At 51.2% G+C, this 17,980-nt stretch overlaps 1 long non-coding RNA gene across 2 annotated transcripts; it reads left to right on the top strand.

Moving 5' to 3' along the window:
* Nucleotides 1-50: 50 nt before the first annotated feature.
* On the top strand, nucleotides 51-5,212 carry LOC141939972 (uncharacterized). 2 transcript variants are annotated; one of them, XR_012627857.1, is made up of 2 exons: nucleotides 51-1,564; nucleotides 2,816-5,212. It is a non-coding gene; the product is annotated as an uncharacterized LOC141939972 (long non-coding RNA). The 2 variants fall into 2 exon arrangements; XR_012627856.1 differs by having other exon boundaries at nucleotides 51-1,682.
* Nucleotides 5,213-17,980: the final 12,768 nt, after the last annotated feature.

Raw genomic sequence — 17,980 nt, 5'->3', positions numbered from 1 at the left:
AGAGCCTCTGCTGGCCCCACCCTACCCACGGCTTTTGCCCCTTGACTTACCTTTCAGAGAGCACGCTCCAGAATCCATCCTCATCAGGAGCACGTCATCTCACTGGGATGCTCCCGCATTCAACAGGTTCCTCTCCATCACCCGCAAGACAGAGCGCCGCCAGTCACCGCAGACGTGGAGTTTGGCCTGGTGCACGCCGGCCTCCCAAGCTTCGGGGTCCCATGCCACCCCGACACCCACCCCCTCCTTTCCCCCGCAGCCCCCAGGGCCCTCCCACAACCCTCCGCCTCTCACCTGCCTGCAAAACCAGCCAAACTGCATTCTGCTTTTGGCCCCCAAACCAGCTGCCTTAGTGCCTCTTTCTGAGCCCAAAAACCTGCCTGCTGAGCCTCTTCTCAAGTCCAAAAAATGCACGACTTGACCTCTGTTTCTGAGCCCAAAGCCACACAACTCCGTCTGTTTCAGAGCCCCTCAATCAGCCACACGCGTCTGTTCTCAAGCCCCAGGAAGGCAAAACGTTGCCTCCATTTCTGGCCCACAGCACAGCTCACCCCGTCTGCTCTCTGACCCCCTCCGCAGTCCCCACGGGCGATGCCGAGGGGGGGGGGAGGGGGAGGGGGAAATGCAGCCACCCCATAGCCCTGCACTCCCAGAGACCCACGGGCAGGTTTGGGAAGCGCTTGGGGATTGCGGCACTTCCGGGGGCCGCCATCGCGCATGCGCACTGCTGGGGCACGGGCACACCGGTCCTGGGGGAGCCGCGGGCAGCCCGCGGGAAACCGCACGAACCCGCCACAAAACCGCCCCTCGCGCTGCGCCGCGGGGCCGCGCCGGTAGCGAGGACTGTGCCGTGCCGCGCGCGCGCGGGAGCGACGCAGCTGCCAGGCAGCCGAGTGCGCAAAAACTACAGCTCCCGGCGTGCCCCGGGGAGACAACATGGCCGACCGGAAGCCCCGCTCACGTGACTACAGCGCCAGCCACGCCGCCTACGCACCCGGAAACCCGGCCCCGCGCGGCCCCGGGAAGCGCCGCCGCCACCCGGCCCCGACCCGGAGCGCTTCTGCCGCCGGTCCCGCTGCACTGCACGGCCCGCCCCGTCGCGGCTTTACCCGGCAGCCGCCAGGCGACCGACCGCGCGGCCCCGCTCCCCTTCTCTCTGCTGCTCCCTCGGCTCGCACCGGCTCCTCCTCCAGCACCGCCCCGGACAGGGAGGGGTCGCTGCCCGCAGCCTCACTGCCCCCCCGGGGGTTTTTCCAGCCCGGCGCACGCCCCACCCCCCCCACCCCCCACCCCCGGTAACTATAGCGACCGGCACCGGGATTAACCGCGGCCGCGGGCAAGTGCAAAGCGCCCGGTAGCGATTCCCCCCGGGAGGCTCACGCTGCTGTACACACCGCGGGGCTCAAACCGCTCTGTTCGGGGGTTTCCGCCTCCAAAGCGGCACACGCGGAATTAAGCGACAAGTTCCAATCACCAAGAACTGACGCTCAACACCGTCTAACGGAAGCGCTCATCAACTTCCCGAGACTTCCATCTCCAACTCTGATGTCCATCCTTAGCACAGGTCAAATTCTCTGTACAAACAGATCAATACGGCTCTTCCCCCCACAGCTGTAAGGACACAAACCAGAGATATTCCTTCTGTACAACCTGGATGAACCAAGGTTTCAGCAGCATTGCAGGTGCAATTCGTTAACTGCATCTTAAAGTGAATTTCCAAGGCTCCTCAGGCACCGACGCCCCAGCTCAGGAGGTGTTTCCTTTACCCTCGTGTCAGGGATCCAGGTTTCCACTCCTCCCAGTTTCACTGCAGCGCTCGCAGTGAGTGACACTCGATGGGGTCCCTTCCGCTGTTCCTCACGGGGATCGTCCTTCCCCATCCGTAGGCAGACCTGATCTCTGGCACACACAGAGTGTGCCGGGAAATCAAGGGGTATGGGTGCTCTTAACAGGGCGTATTTGTGGATGGAACCCAACACCTTATCCTGTTCATACCTTTTCCCCTACGAGATGCAAGTGTTGGGGCCTCCCTGTCAGACTGACGTTAGAAGGTTTGCCGTGCGGACTTTCACACGGGCTTATCCTTCCTCTAGTTCTAGAAGTCACTCTAATCCTCAGCAGGGCAAGTGGCAAAGCTTCAACCCATTTTCATTGCACCTCCTGGCATAATTTAGAAATTTGCCGGTTTAGTGTTTGATTCATTCTTTCTACATGTCCACTGGATTGGGGCCCCCAGGGGGTGTGTCGGTTCCACCCCATCCCTAGTATTTTGCTCATATTCTTGACAACCTCAGCTATAAAATGTGGACCTCTGTCAGAGGACATTCGTAAAGGAACCCCAAACCCTGGAATAATTTTTTTTTAGTAAATGCTTTGTTACTTCTTTTGCCTTGCTGGTTTGACATGGGAAAGCTTCGGGCCAACCAGAGAAGGCATCCACCAGTACCAATAAACATCAGTACTGGTTACACCTTGGCAATTCTGAAAAATCTATTTGCCAACACTCACCAGGAGTTACGCCTTTTCTTACCTCTCCCGGAGGGCGTCGGGCTTGTATCTTTGGATTGTTTCTAAAACAAATTTCACAGGGGTTACTCACACTTTTGGCAGTGAGCAACATTTTGACCCTGACTGCGTAACATCTTCCTGATCCGACCGCTGCTTCTGCTCCCACAGGCGTTTCTTCACGGGTTTTAGTCGTTAACTTTTTCACGTTTTCAGGAGTCACTACGCATTGCCCGTGTGGGGTGATCTACCACCCTCCACTGGCTTTTGTGTTTTAGTAACTCAGCCAATTTATTTTCTTTCTCTTTAGACCTCGGGGGTTCTACTTACATTCCCCTTGATGGAATTAGAACACAAGGAGCACTGAGTGCCATTCATTTTGCAGCTTCATCTGCCCTCCGATTTCCTTGGATTACATCCGCATTTCCTCTCTGATGTGCTTTACAATGTATCACGGTGAGTCCTTCGGCTTCTGTACTGCTTCCAGCAAGTTTAAAATCTCTGCTCCGTGATTTATAGGTGTGCCACTAGCAGATCAAAGTCCTCATTCTTTCCAAATTGTGCCATGGGCACGAACAACCCCAAAAGCATATTTAGAGTCTGTATAGATGCTGACTCTTTTTCCTTTGGCTAATTCCAAAGCCCCGGTTGAGGCAATTATTTCAGCCTTTTGTGCAGTGTGGCAACCGAGGCACAGACGTCTCCACAGGCTCTGCCATACTATGACTGACTTTTCTGTTTTTCCAGATCCATCAGTAAACACAGTCAAGGCTTGCAATGGTACGTCGCTGTGCTTTGGCATGGCATATAATAAAAAATTTTGCTGTAATAATTTATGTGACGGGCTGTGTACTAAAAGCTGTCTGGGGGAGTCACAGATCACTGTCTGGAATTCTAAAGACATTTGTATTAGCCACTGTAACATGTGCATAGTAACCGGAACAATGATACACACAGGTTCCTGACCAGCAAGTAATAGTAGGCGCTGCCTACCTTTCGTGATCAGTCTGGCAAACATTTCTGGACAAGTAGTGACCGTCTTGTGCATTTGGTGTGACAAAAAAATCCATTCAGTAATAAAAAGAGGGTCACTAAGTGTTTCATCGCACTGAAACAGCAGAGCATAGGGCTGCCCTGGAGGGTTAAATAATACCAGTTGATACAGATGGCCGGGCACACATCGCGATGCTCGTGTTTCTGAGATGGCGTTAGCTACATGGTGGAGATCTTGTTTCACTTTCTCTGTAAGTACTCTGGGTGATGTCAGTGAAGGATCTCCTCGCAAAATATCAAACAAGCTATGCAGATCATCATTAGTTAGGCCCAACAATGGCCGTATCCAATTTATGGCTTCCAACAGTTTCTGTAAATCATTTAAAGTCTTAACATAGTTTTAAGTTCAACCTGTTGTGGGACAATGGTCTGTTCACAAATTCTGCACCCCAGGTACTGCCACGGTGATGATCGCTGTACCTTTTCAGGTGCTATTTGCAACCCCATTTGAGATACTGAGTCTTTGGGTAAAGCAAGAGGCTTTTCCATGATCTCCTGTGTTTCTGCTGCTATGAGGATGTCATCCATATAATGATATATAACAGCCTGGAGGACCTGCGTTCTAACAGGGCTCAAAGCCTTTGCAACAAACCACTGACACATCGTGGGACTATTTTTTTATGCCTTATGGTAAAACAACCCAGTGGTACCGTCTTGCAGGTTCACTAACATTGATACTGGGAACAGAAAAGGCAAATTCAGGTGCATCATCCGGATGCAAGGGAATGGTAAAAAAACAATCCTTTAGATCAATTATTACAAGATGCCAGTTTCGGGGAATCATTGTTGGGGAGGGCATTCCTGGCTGTAACGTACCCATATCGTCCATGGCATCATTAATGCATTGCAGATCATGTAAAAGTCACCATTTACCACTTTTCTTTAAAATAACAAACACCGGGGAGTTCCAAGGACTGGTGGTAGGTGCGAGATGTCCTGTACTTAACTGTTCTTTGACTAAATCATTAAGGTGACACGACTTTTCCCTTGGCGCTGACCCACCTGCACAGGTGATGCTGTTTTCCAGGTTAGTCTCAGGGTGGGTTTCAGGGTGGGTTGCGCTGCAGTGGCCCTTAAGACAAATTTGATCCAATTTGAGTTCCCCATCGAGCCATACAGTCACGATCCCATGATGTAATAGGGGTTTCCAATATAAATGGACGAATAGTTGCTACCCAGTTTTCTGGGCCCCTTACATGGATGAGATCTTTGCTTTGAAATGTTACAGCAATTCAAGACAACAATTAACACAGAATTACTGCCTCCCGCTAGAGGAGATATTTCACCTGTGACACTTCAAACACTGAGCCTGAACAAACAGGCAGCACCAGTGACCCAGCGGGCGGGTGTGGAGCAGTTTGCTAACAACTGGCTACGTGAGAAAGGGCACAGCACCGAGGAACTGCTGACAACGACGACGTGATGGGAAAATACCGAAAAGTATCAAAGAAGAACAAAGAACAGAAGCAAGACTATGTAGAAGGCCTTGCAGAAATCATAAGGGGTGGGATTGGTATTTAACCTTAGCAACCAAGGTATCTAACCTTAGCAACCTATAAGGAGCTCGCTTTTTGCAATATGTATGAACTAATTATTGTAGATATAAAAGAAGTGTGAGTACTAATAAAGTTGAGCCTTTGTGCATTAAATGATGGCTGGGCTCCCTCTGCGTTCTTTCAACAAATGGTGACCGCGACGTGATACGTGCCAAAGGACGTATAAGGCGCCACGAAGGATAAAGACCAGTGAAAGTGGTTCAGGTCCTTAAGCAGCGAGGACGGCGAAAGGCGACTGAAATAAGAGAAAAGGCCCGCGCCCTGGGTGTCATAAGAGGTGAACCCTGCTGATACGTGCTGCCGAGACCTGGAAAGGCTGCAACGGAAAAATTCAGGTATGGACAGGCAAGCAGCATATGATTTATTTGCATCCTGGCTGACACAACGCCGGGTTGAGGGAATAGATGTAAAAAAGGATCTTCAGGGGCTTTTAGCTTATGGGGTAGAGCAAGGTTGTTTTATTAATCCACATGTAGTTCATGAGTTATCGGAATGGCGAAAATTTGGAGATAAATTATGGGAATTAACATTGAACGATGATAAGACAGCAAAAAAGTTGGGAAAGTTATGGAGGGTGGTTCATAATGAATTGCTAAGGTATCAGGCTGAAAAAAGAGCTGCACAGGGCGCAGTTGCGGCAAAAGAGAAAAACACCAGATATGGGGAGGAGGAAACTAGATGGCCATTACCGCCTACGTTTCGTGAGCTTGTTTTACCACCTTTACGTTCCGAAGAGACGGGACAGGAAAGCTCAGAACGAGTTCTCCCTACCGCTCCCCCCGCCCCCGCCCTGAGTAGCCCTGACGCGTCCAGCCACACTGTGACGCCGGAAAGCGAGAATTCTACTCCTGGCTCAGAAGATGGGCTGGGGATAGAGATCGCTAAAGAAAGGTGTCGGGCTTGGAATGCATTGGCACGAGAGGGGTTAGAAAAAGGGGATGAGGCGATGACTCAGATGGCGACAGCAATGGCTTTTCCAGTTCAGTTTCAGCCGAACCCAGCTGGTGGAATAAATGCTACTGTTACGGCATTAGATTGGAAGCTTTTGTCACAATTGCGCTCTACAGTGAGTTCTTATGGTGTTACTGGTGAACCGGTTCGTCAAATGTTAGATTATCTCTGGAGCACTCAACTTCTTTTGCCTGCAGATTGTCGGGGTATAGCAAAGTTAATTTTCTCTCCTAGTCAGTGGTTGTTGTTTAATGCGCATTGGCAAGCGAGAGTATTAGAATCGGTAGCGGTACAGCGGCAAGCAGGAGATCCATTACAAGGGATCACAATGGATGAATTAATGGGGTTAGGACCTTATGCTAGAGTAGAAGCTCAAGCATTGCTCGGTCCGGATAAGGTGAGAGAGGCAATGAGGTTAGTGAGAGAAGCCATAGAGCAAGTGAAAGAGCCAGGCGGAGTTCCAATGTATATGGGGATTAAGCAAGGGAGAGAAGAGACTTTGGGCAGTTTTGTAGATAAGTTGGTAAATGCAATTGAAAAAGCAAGAGTACCTAACTTCATGCAGGGTACTCTCTTAAAACAATGTATTTTACAAAATGGCAATCCTGCTACAAAGAGTTTACTGAATACATTAGGGGCAAATTGGACTGTAGAGGAGGTACTTGAAAAGGCGTCATCGATACCTACTGGACCTCAGGCTTTTCTTGTAGAGGCAATAAAGAAATTAGGGGAAGGAATGAAAGAACAGGCTCAGGCTACTCAAAGTCAGGTTATGGCAGCCCTTGCGCCTCTCCAGACTTCGGCAGCAGTTAGAGTGCAAACACCTCAAAAGGGGCAGCTGCGGTGTTACCGATGCGGAGCTCCAGGGCATGTACGAAAGAGTTGTACAGCCAGAAATGTATGGTGTCAAACTTGCCGATCCAACTCCCATAATGAGGGGGCTTGCCGCAGACGGTCGGGAAACTCCACATGGAGCGCGTTCGCCGGCCGCCGCGCGACGACAAAAGTTGCAGCCGCAGCGCAGTCCTTCAACCCGCCACCCGGGGAAGTCTCGGGTTGGACCTGGCAGCAGCAGTAGATGTTACCCTGTTAACAAATAATCCTCAAACAATATCTACGAACGTACGAGGACCTATCATCATTAATGGGAGAGCCATGGGAGCTTTATTATTAGGAAGATCATCGGCATCACAATGTGGACTATTTGTTTTACCGGGAGTTATCGATGCAGATTATGAAGGTGAAATCTATATTATGGCATATACACTGAATCCACCAGTAAAGATTGCACAGGGACAACGGATTGCACAGCTGGTGCCCCTGCCACAAGTGACTCAAACAATACGACCAGTGACTGAGGAGAGTCGCGGAAACAAAGGCTTCGGATCCACAGGAAGCCTGACCCTGCTAACACTGAATCTGAGTACGAGACCCAGAAAGACTGTTCACCTGTCATTTCAAGGCACCGCATGGGTTCCAGCGAGATGGGCGAAACCTGCCGCACCTCCCAATGACGCCGGAAGAGAGACAAGCTCATCGACAGCGACTGAAGATTCAGCCGGTTCTAGCGAGGATTGAGAGTCTACTCGGGCATCCACTTTACTGGACAACGCTGTCAGACGTTTGGAGAATTATTGAATGGTTAAATGTTAGTGTGACAAGTGTTAGTCACGCTTGCTTAGGCTGCCAGAGTCAAGACCATAAGGCCTGGGTAAAACTATTCTGTGGGGGGTGTGAGAAAAGATATTGGATACATCAATCACAGCTATATTTTGGGTCAAGGTGCATTAATTGTCGTAATGCATGGATTCATGAGAATCCACTGAGGGCACTTGCAAGGTTAACAGGACAGCCAGCTCAAGAGTGTCTATATCTGTGGGAAAATCAGGAGTCATTATACTTGTCAGCGGCTGTTTGGTGGTTACAGCATCACGAACAGCGGCTAGTGCAAGAATCAAAATCTGTGCACTTGCAGATTGAGTGTTTCATACATAGTACTATCCCTACATGGATGCAGGTTACTCCCCGTAGGTGGAGACAGATGCAGAGACGACATCTAACAATAGGGAAAAAGGTAAAACAATGAAACAAAGAGGTATAATTTGTCTTTACATCCTCACACTAAGTGGAGCAATAGATGCATTGATGAGGTTTAATCAGCCAAGGGAAAATGTGTGGGTAACGTTGGCCAACTTGACAGGACAGTCATCACTCTGTTTGGCTTTAGGAAGTATCAGCCATCCATTCCGTACTTGTTTGGTTGGACTTCCAGTGTGGAAACCTGGAGAGTTTTGTAGTTATGTTGTGAATCAGACACTATGCATTGCGGCTTATACAGAGGATGATGGGAAACATCAGTGTGAGCTTATATTATCACTAAATACAACATTAGAATCCCCACCTGAGGAATTAGAACTTTTTGGAAGTGCAAATGCTAGCATAACAACTGAAAGAACTGGAAAATGGGTCAGCTTTCTGTCAAAAAGGCAGGAACACCTTAATACACACAGGAAGATGTGGGCTTCATTAGATTCAGCATTAGACCCTGGTAGTGTGTATGAGCAACTATATTCAAGCTGTAATGGTAGCAACATAACAACAGCAAGAGAGCTACCAACAGGAATCTTTTTAATATGTGGTGACAGAGCCTGGAATGGTATACCGATACATCCACAGGGAGGTCCCTGTTACCTGGGACGACTAAGTTTATTTCACCCAAATATGTCTGCCTTGATGAAACTTACTAACAGAACCAGGACGCAGCGGTCCATACATGAACTAGATTGTAGTGGGATAGGAGAACCACGATTCTGGGCAGAATTTACACAGGTGTTAGTTGCAACTATTTTGCCAGGAGGAGCGGCTAATAAAGCCATGAACTTAGCAAAACAGATAGGATGTTGGGCAAAAGATGAGCTTAATCGCACTTCTGAAATTTTAGATCGGCTTACAGCAGATGTAGAAAGTGTTAACCATGCAGTATTACAAAATAGAGCAGCTATTGATTTTTTGCTTTTAGCACAAGGCCATGGATGTGAGGAATTTGAAGGAATGTGTTGCATGAACCTGACAGACAATTATTCTTCAGTCCATGCAAAGATTAGGAAATTGCAAGAAGGCCTGCACAGCTTGAAACAAGTGGATGGATTAGGGATTGAAAGCTGGTTAAAAGAATGGGGACTTTCAGGATGGTTAATATCTCTGATCAAGTCTATAGGGGTAGTGATCTTGGTAATTGTGGTTGTACTTTTGATGTTGCCATGTATTGTCAGTCTTCTGCAAAGGGCCCTGCAGAAGACTGCCTCTGCAATATTTTTAGCACAAGTGCAAAAAGAAAACGGGGGAGATGTAGAGCAGTTTGCTAACAACTGGCTACGTGAGAAAGGGCACAGCACCGAGGAACTGCTGACAACGACGACGTGATGGGAAAATACCGAAAAGTATCAAAGAAGAACAAAGAACAGAAGCAAGACTATGTAGAAGGCCTTGCAGAAATCATAAGGGGTGGGATTGGTATTTAACCTTAGCAACCAAGGTATCTAACCTTAGCAACCTATAAGGAGCTCGCTTTTTGCAATATGTATGAACTAATTATTGTAGATATAAAAGAAGTGTGAGTACTAATAAAGTTGAGCCTTTGTGCATTAAATGATGGCTGGGCTCCCTCTGCGTTCTTTCAACAGGCGGGCACTAGGGTGCTCTGTACTAAGGAATGTTCACTGGCCTTGCACTACCTCCCACCGGTACAGAGCCTGCCCTGCACTTCGTTCCTCTGCAGCCGCCTCCCTCGCGGGATAACGGAACTGCGGGTCAGAGAACTCCGCACTCCACAGCTGCAGCTGGGCTGTGTCTCACACCCGCAGAACAGTCACACACCCACACAAAGGGGCCCTTACACTTATCACTCACACAACATAAAATGACAAATACTACAAACATCAAAACACCATTAAGAATATATAAAACCATTGCCAGTTGATTATGTGGCGTTGACAGACAAGGGACACCGCATCCCAGTGTCAGCACCTTCTGTAAAAACTGCCACTTTTGGCGTTTGGGGGGGGGGGCGTGGTGAGAGCGCGGTGCCGGGCTCCGCCACAGGCGGTCGCCCCGCGCCGGGAGGGGGGGGCTCGGGGAGGCCCAGGGCCGCCGCTGCCAACTCCGCACTTGCGGATGGGGGGGCGTGAATGCTGAGTACAGAGATCCACACAGTCGGTTTTCCAGATAGAATACTGTGCCGGCGTTAATACCGTTTTTAAAAGTGCCAGCCAATCCCATGGGACCAATTGACATCCATGAGCGATTGCCTCCAGTATACCTGTTGTAAATGAGTTTAAGTCTGTCCTCATTAACGGTCTTCTGTAGTTCTTTAATAACAGAAAAATGCAGTCCTTCACAACGTGGCTGACGTCCTGGCTCATAAATTACAGGAGCAACAATCTTTCTTGCCATGTCCATATCCCCTTGCGCCAGGGCTTCTTGCCTCACTTTTACCCACGATCATCCCCAGCTAAGGGAGGACAGAGCCCAGGTTGTCTTTTAGGATTTACAGTGTCAGGGTCTAAAAGATTATCACAGTCTAGAGACCCAGCATATAAATCTTGCTCCTGGGGTTCAAAATATGCGTCCTTGCCCTCTGGGTTCTCATTCTCTGTGTTAACAGTCTGGCCGCGTTCATTATTTTTCTTTTTATTATCTCAAAAAGAGTTCTCCATGTCACTAAGAGTTCTGCTGCAACCTCATTCCCTCGGGTTGCACAGTCCCACAATCTTACTCCTGCATCATTCCATATCGGAACAATAACCACGTCAACTCCCGGTATTTCTGCTGATACCCACTTTAAAAGTCTCTCCAAGGCATGCGGGTTAATATGGGCATCACATTTAGCTAACAGTCTTTCCATCAGTGCAAGCACTGACTTTTCTTCTGAGGGTATTGACCTACCCATCGCTTCCCCACAGCTCACCTTGCTCACCCTGTAACTTCTCACACTTCAGTACTTTTCCACAGCTCAGTGTTGCAGCTGTCCGTTGATTTTCCCTGCCACCTTGGCACAAGTCAGCAGTTTATCTTTCTTCCAAGGCCTGTTTCTCATCAAAGCCTAGCTATTTCTCAGAGGCTGTGCAAGGCTGACAGGCCAATGCCTCCCACAGTGCAGAGATATTTGGAGGCAATGCTTTAGCTTCCCAATCCTCAGTGAGTGTCACCACAGCACAACCAGCCTTTCTTATCCCCTTCACAACACAACTGCTTCCATCAGTATATACAGTTCCTCAGCTGGAGTTTGGAGGGGAGCATCTCTCAGGTCTGGTCTGCTGGCATACGCCTGTTCAATCACTTGTAAACAATCAAGGTTAGAGTCATTTTTCCTCTCTGTCGGCATTAAAGATGCAGGATTTAGTACCGTACTTTTTTCTAAGGTGATGTCGTCTTGCTCCAATAACAGGGCTTGATACTGTAACAAACGACTTGGAGCAAGCCAATAACGTCCTTTGTGTTCCCGTGCAGTCAGTACGGCATGAGGGACGTGCATTGTTGTCTTCTGCACCATAGTTAATTTTCTGGCTTCTTGCATAACGAGAACAGCAGCTGGGACTGCCCGCAGACAGCCCGGCCATCCTGAACTCACCTGAGCTAATTGTTTAGAGAAATAAGTCACGGGTCTTTGCCAGTCTCCTAAGAGCTGAGTTAGAACTCCCAACGCTACGTGACCCTTTTCATGAATAATGCAAAGAGTTTAGTCAGAGTGGGTAGTCCTAAAGCTGGGGCTTTCATTAAAGTCTGGTTAATATAATAAAAAATTTCCTGCGTTCCGGAGTCCATTCTAGTAGCTCCTCAGGACCCTTCGTTGCCTCATACAAGGGTTTTGCTAATAGGCCGAAATTCAGAATCCGCAGGCGACACCATCCGGCCATTCCTAGAAATCCTCTCAGCTTGCTTTTAGATTGAGGGGGGGGGGGGCATTCTGCAAACGGCTTCTTTTCTGTCATCGCCCAGTTTTCGTGGGAAAACCTCAAACCCAGGACAGGTTACAGTCTGTCTTGTGGCTTGTACTTCCCTTCTGACCCTCGGTACCCAGCCGTTCCCAGAAAATTCAGGAGGCTGACGGTCTTTTCTTTACAAGTCTCAACAGTACCTGCCCCCAACAAGACATCACCAACATGCTGAAGAAGGGTTGTTTGATTCTCCTTACCTGGCCCCTGCTCCAGCTTCTTAGCCACGGTTGTTCCGAAAATGGTCGGGCTGTTTTTAAATCCTTGGGGTAACACCGTCCAGCAAAGTTGGGTTCTTTTTCCAGTCGACGGATCTTCCCATTCAAAAGCAAAAATCTGCTGACTGTTTTCTTCCAAAGGTATACAAAAGAAGACATCCTTTAAGTCTAAAATAGAAAAGTAGCCATTTGAGTCTGTTATTGTTAACAATGGATATGGATTAGGAGCTACCGGGTGGATGTCCACCACCAGTGATTGATTGCTTTTAAATCTTGAGCCAGTCTATATCCTGGATCACGCAGTTTTTTCACTGGAAGGATAGGGGTATTTTCCCCAGTATTTTACAATAGGCCCGAGAGGAGAACAGGGAGACATTTTAAATGGCTGAGCTCCCATATTTTTACCCAAAAAGCCCATTCTGACCCACCACTTCATATATCCTCCAGTCGTCACTGTCAAATGTACATGAATTTACCTATTTTACCAACAATCCCCCCTTAAGAGCACGTGCAACCTTAAATCAAACAACATCTCTTTTACCGAGCGTTGCACCGTCGCGTCGCGTACCCACTCTGCTCGGGGAGAGCACTCATGGGGTCCCTGATCAGGAGGTCGCCGCGTGCTGGTGTCCAGAGAGCGGGGTCTCCCCGCCAAGAGTCAGCAAGTCGCTCCAGGCAGGGCATTACAGCCGTCCCCGCTGGGTCGCCCAAAAACTGTTCTCCCAAAAGAGGATTTGTGCCCGGCATGCAATGAACCCATCTGAACACGCTCAGGAGAGGTAGTGTATTTATTCAGGCCTGGCTGCTTGGGGGACTATTCCACAAATCAAGCACACCCACAGCAGGTTTTCATGCTTCTTTTACACACAAAAATCAAAGGTTAGTGCTTTTCCAAACACACCTATTAGGTATTGACTGCTAGTGATTAACATACATTTATAATATGGCTTACGTAATGCTTCTGCGACTACACATGCTCAGGGAAAGGGTCTTAACCTGGGCAGGGGTTTCAGTCTTATAATGAAGGCAGTTCCCTGTCAGGACACTCAAAAGTTATTTCATTGTCAAGTTAAATAATTGATTAGTCCGTTTGCCAGGTTGTCAAATAACTCATCCTCAAAAGTGCAGACAGAAAAAGAAAAGGGAGCAGCAGGACGAGAGAGAGAAACTGAGACAGGAAGGGGGAGCAAGACAGAAGAATAGGAAGAAAAGTTATAGAGAAGCAAGGAAAAAAAAAAAAAATCACAGAATGAGAAAGAGAGGGGCAGGAAGGGACTGGGACATGTAAGGGGGGCAAGAGGGTCCCGGGGGCCTGGGACTCACCGCAGCTCTCGGCACTGCCGGGAGAATTGGACAGGTCAGACGCTACTTTCTCCTTCCTCCCTCCTGTCCCTCCTCTTCTTCTGAAACTCCACCGCCCGGCTGTCCTCCGCCTGAAGGAACACGGGCACGAACGCGGCGGGGGAGTGAACTCCGGGCTGCAGTACCGGCTTATGGCCACGGGGTGACAGCAACGAGCAGGAACGCGGCGGGGCCAAGGCAGCACGCAGCGTCGGGGGCGGGGCCAACCACCGCGCACTGGGCAGGGGCCGATCCCGTAGGAAACCCCCTGAAAGCGTCACCAAACCTCTCCCTGGAGCTGCGCCCAGGGGCCGTGTCTCAGCCAGGACCAGGCCGTGCTACGCGCCCGTGAGCGATGCCGCTGCCTGGCAGCCAAGTCTGCACCCCCTGCAGCTCCTGGCAGGCGCTGGCACACTCAGCATGGCCGCCTGCAGCCCAGCGCGGGCAGAGCGCCCATCCCAGCGTGCCCCAGGGAACCGACGGGGTGACCAGAAACCCCCTACACCAGGACTGCAGCTCCTGCTGTGTAGGGAGAGGCAGCTTTCCCTACTTTCCGACCCTGCAGGGACACCATGGTTCACCCCTCCCAACCCCGCCAACGCACCCAGAAGCCTCACCAGGTGCAGCCCTACCCCACGGTGTCCCCACCACCGGCTCCAACACCGAGCAGTGCCCCCCCGCCGCCACCGTGCAGGCACCACCATCCTCCCCACAAGCTCCTTCCACAGGAGCTCCCAGTTGATTGCACAGCTCCACTCACCTTCTCCCTCGGTGCAGCCACAGCCCAGCAACCCTCAGCAACTGCTCTGCTCCTCCCTTGGTTTACACCGACCCCTCCCAGGGCTTCCCTGCTTTCAACAGCAGCACCCACCCCTCCACTTGGAGCAACCCCTTTACAGGGAGGGGCTGCTGCCATCAGCCTCATTGCCCACACCTGGGGCCCCTCCAGCTCCAGCCCACAGCTGGAGGCCATCCCCCCACCCCCACAGGGCATCATCACCCCTCCCCTGGTGCAAAGGAAGCACAAAAGGCAGCCAGCAGACAGCAAGTGTTTATTCAGTCACACACATAACAAGTCCCAGAAGGGAGTCTGCTCCTGGGCTCAGGGCACCTAATGCTCCCCCTGCCCCTAGCACACCCGGGCGCTTGTTCCCAGAGCCATGCTTCTCCGGCCAGCAGGGAACAGACAGTCAGTCAGTAGGCTCCTGGAGCAACGGGCTGCTGGGCAGAGCTGGAGACTGCCAAAAATGAGGAGCAGGGTGCAGGACACTAGAAGACAGGAGAAAAGGGGCAGCCGGATGGCCAGTATGGGGGTAGCGAGAAAACAAGAGGCGAGGAACGGGGCGGTGAGAGGATGGGGACAGGGAGCCTGACACAGATATGGAGAAAGAAGCAGCAGGGAGAGAAGAAAAGAGGCAACAGAAAGAGGAAGAAGGAGCAGGACAGAGACCAACAAAGAAGGATGAGGAGCAGGACAGAGATGCAGAAAAAAACCTGGGATGGGCAGTACAACAGACACGGAGGGAAAAAGAGTAGGGGTGGGGAGCGAGACCAAGAGAGATGGTGAAAGACAAAAAAGCTACAAAGAACAGGGCACAGGGGGAGGAAAAAGCAACAGCGATGGGGAGTCAGGACAGCAAACGATGGAGGGAAAGGGCAGGGGAGGAACACAAAACAAACCACAGAGCTACATGTTACAGGGCAGAGAAGGAAGAATTAGGAAACAGGGACAGAGAGACAGTAAAAAAGAGACCTGGAGCCAAAAACTAACACCAATGCATACAGGGCTGCAGTACCCGCGTGTGGCCACGCGGTGGAAGCACAGAACACGGCAAACAGCCGCGCCGACCCGCACTCCCGGCCCCGCGCTGCAGTACCGACATTTGCCCGCCGGGCAGCGCCATCGCCCCATCCCGCCCCTCGGAGCAGTCAGTGCCCAGCCCGTCAGTGACGGTGGCAGCGCCTCTGGGACAATGTATTGAAGGGGGAAAAGAAAACTGGGAGATTCAAGTGCAGCCAGAGACAAGAGTAAGAACACGTGAGAGAAACAGCTCTGCAGACCCCAAGGTCAGTGAAGAAGGAGGAGGTGCTGCAGGCACCAGGGCAGATTCCCCGGCAGCCCGTGGTGGAGACCATGGTGAGGCAGCTGTGCCGTGCACCCGGAGAGGGTAATGGCGGAGCAGACACCCACCCGCACCCGGGGAGGGTAACGGCGGAGCAGACACCCACCTGCACCCAGGGAGGACCCCACACCAGAGCAGGGGGTCCTCCACGGGCTGCAGGTGGGTCTCTGCTCCGGGCTGCTTCGGGCATTCCCAGAGCAGGGGAATGGCTGAAGGAGGCTGGGACCCCATGGGAAGCCCGTGCTGGAGCAGGCTCCTGGCAGGACCTGTGGCCCCGTGGAGAGAGGAGCCCACGCTGGAGCAGGTGTGCTGGCAGGACTCGTGACCCTGTGGGGGACCGATGTGGGAGCAGTCTGTGCCTGAGGGACTGCACCCCGTGGGAGGGACCCACGCTGGAGCAAGGGCAGAGCGTGAGGAGTCCTCCCCCCGAGGAGAAGGGAGCGGCAGAAACAAGGGGTGATGAACTGACCACAACCCCCGTTCCCTGGGGGAGGAGGTAGAGAAATCAAGAGTAAAGGTAAGTCTGGGAAGAAGGGAGGGGTGGGGTGAAGGTGGTTTATTTCTCATTACCCTACACTGATTTGCTTGGCAATAAATCACTTTTCCCAAGTTGAGTCTCTTTTGCCTGTGATGGTGAGTTGTCTCCTGTCATCTCCACCCACAAGCCTCCCATTATATTCCCTCCCCTGTCCCGCTGAGGAGGGCAGTGACAGAGCTGCTTTGGTGGGCACCCACCGTCCAGTCAGGGTCAACCCACCACAGTCACCCCAGTGTGAACTTTGTGCTCAAACACTGTGTTCGAGCAGAGTATCCTCACCACGGCACCTTCCCAGGAACAGAAGAGGTCAAATGTCAGCAATGAGGCCGAGTCGTGATTTCACACACGGTCTGTCACGTCCCGCTCAGACGAGGGAAACAAGTGACTCAGATTCGTAAATCCCCAACAGAGTCGACAACGGTGAGACGAGTCTCCCAAGTCCAGACGTGTATTAACTTCCCACAATGTACTAATTGGACACATGATAATTGGCTAAGTATATAACGAGTTGTGGCAAGCAATGCAGTGTGCCCTGCACTGCTTCATGGAAGCGAAGGAAAAGGGGGACAGGGAAGGGGGGAGATGGAGAAAGTAAAGAATCAGAGATCACCAGTCGGGGTTCCTGCGTTGGTCCTACCCGAGTTTGTCAGGGATGCATCTGTCTGCTTCACATCTTTTTTCTTTCTCCCTTCCACTCCTCACCCCCCCGCCCCTCGATTTATACCCACTGTCCTTGGGTCCGTCCCCCAGGTCGACCCCCATACCTACATATCCCATGGCTGGGGAGGGGTGAGGTGCTTCGTGGGAGGATGCAATTAGCATGATCTTGTTAATCTTTATTAGCATATCCAGGGGTGTCAACTTTAACATGCATTTTGTGGATAATGAAGCAAAGGTCACTCACTGGACAGATGCCCCTGGAAACTTCACAAGAGGCCCCAGAGCAGAACGGTTCTGCCTTCACAGGGCCCCCCCAGCCCATCCCAGCAGCCTTATCAGCGCCAAACTCCACAACTCCACATTACCCACCCCGGGGCTGTAGTTTCGCTACTTGCAAGTGTTTGAGACATTCCTCAGCTCGGGGTGGGCGGGGGGCCTCCACTTCCCCCATCCCTTATCTCTCTCAGGCTGTTTTTTCTCACAGGCCTGTTTCTCTCAGGTCCTGTTTTGGGGGAGTTACAAGTCATCTCTCACACCCTCCCCCCGCCCTCTCTTACTGGTACAGCACCCCCTCCCAGGAAACAAGCAGGACCTACAGCTGCCAGGGTCTGAGCTGCACGATCCGCAACAAGCAGCTGAGGAACGTGAGTCTGTCACATCTACACTAGACGTGACCTTTCGAAACATTCAAGTACGACCTGTGATACAGAATCACAGAATCATCTGGGTTGGAAAGGACCTTGAAGCTCCTCCAGTCCAACCGTTAACCCAGCACTGACCGTTCCCAACTCCACCAGATCCCTCAGCGCTGGGTCAACCCGACTCTTCAACCCCTCCAGGGATGGGGACTCCCCCCCGGCCCTGGGCAGCCCATTCCAACTCCTAACAAACACACTCAATACACTTCCTTTCACTTAACTATGCTTGACTGAACACTTCCACTGGGTTTCTGACTCAGGGACTTCACTGTACCCCCAAGTGAGCACTGTGCAGCCACGTCCCTTTTGAGCACAGCGCTGTTCCCCAGGTCAGCTCTAAGCTC

Source organism: Strix uralensis, chromosome 2 (genome assembly GCF_047716275.1).
Source record: "Strix uralensis isolate ZFMK-TIS-50842 chromosome 2, bStrUra1, whole genome shotgun sequence".
Taxonomy (NCBI): Eukaryota; Metazoa; Chordata; class Aves; order Strigiformes; family Strigidae; genus Strix; species Strix uralensis.
This window is presented reverse-complemented; position numbering and strand designations above follow the sequence as displayed.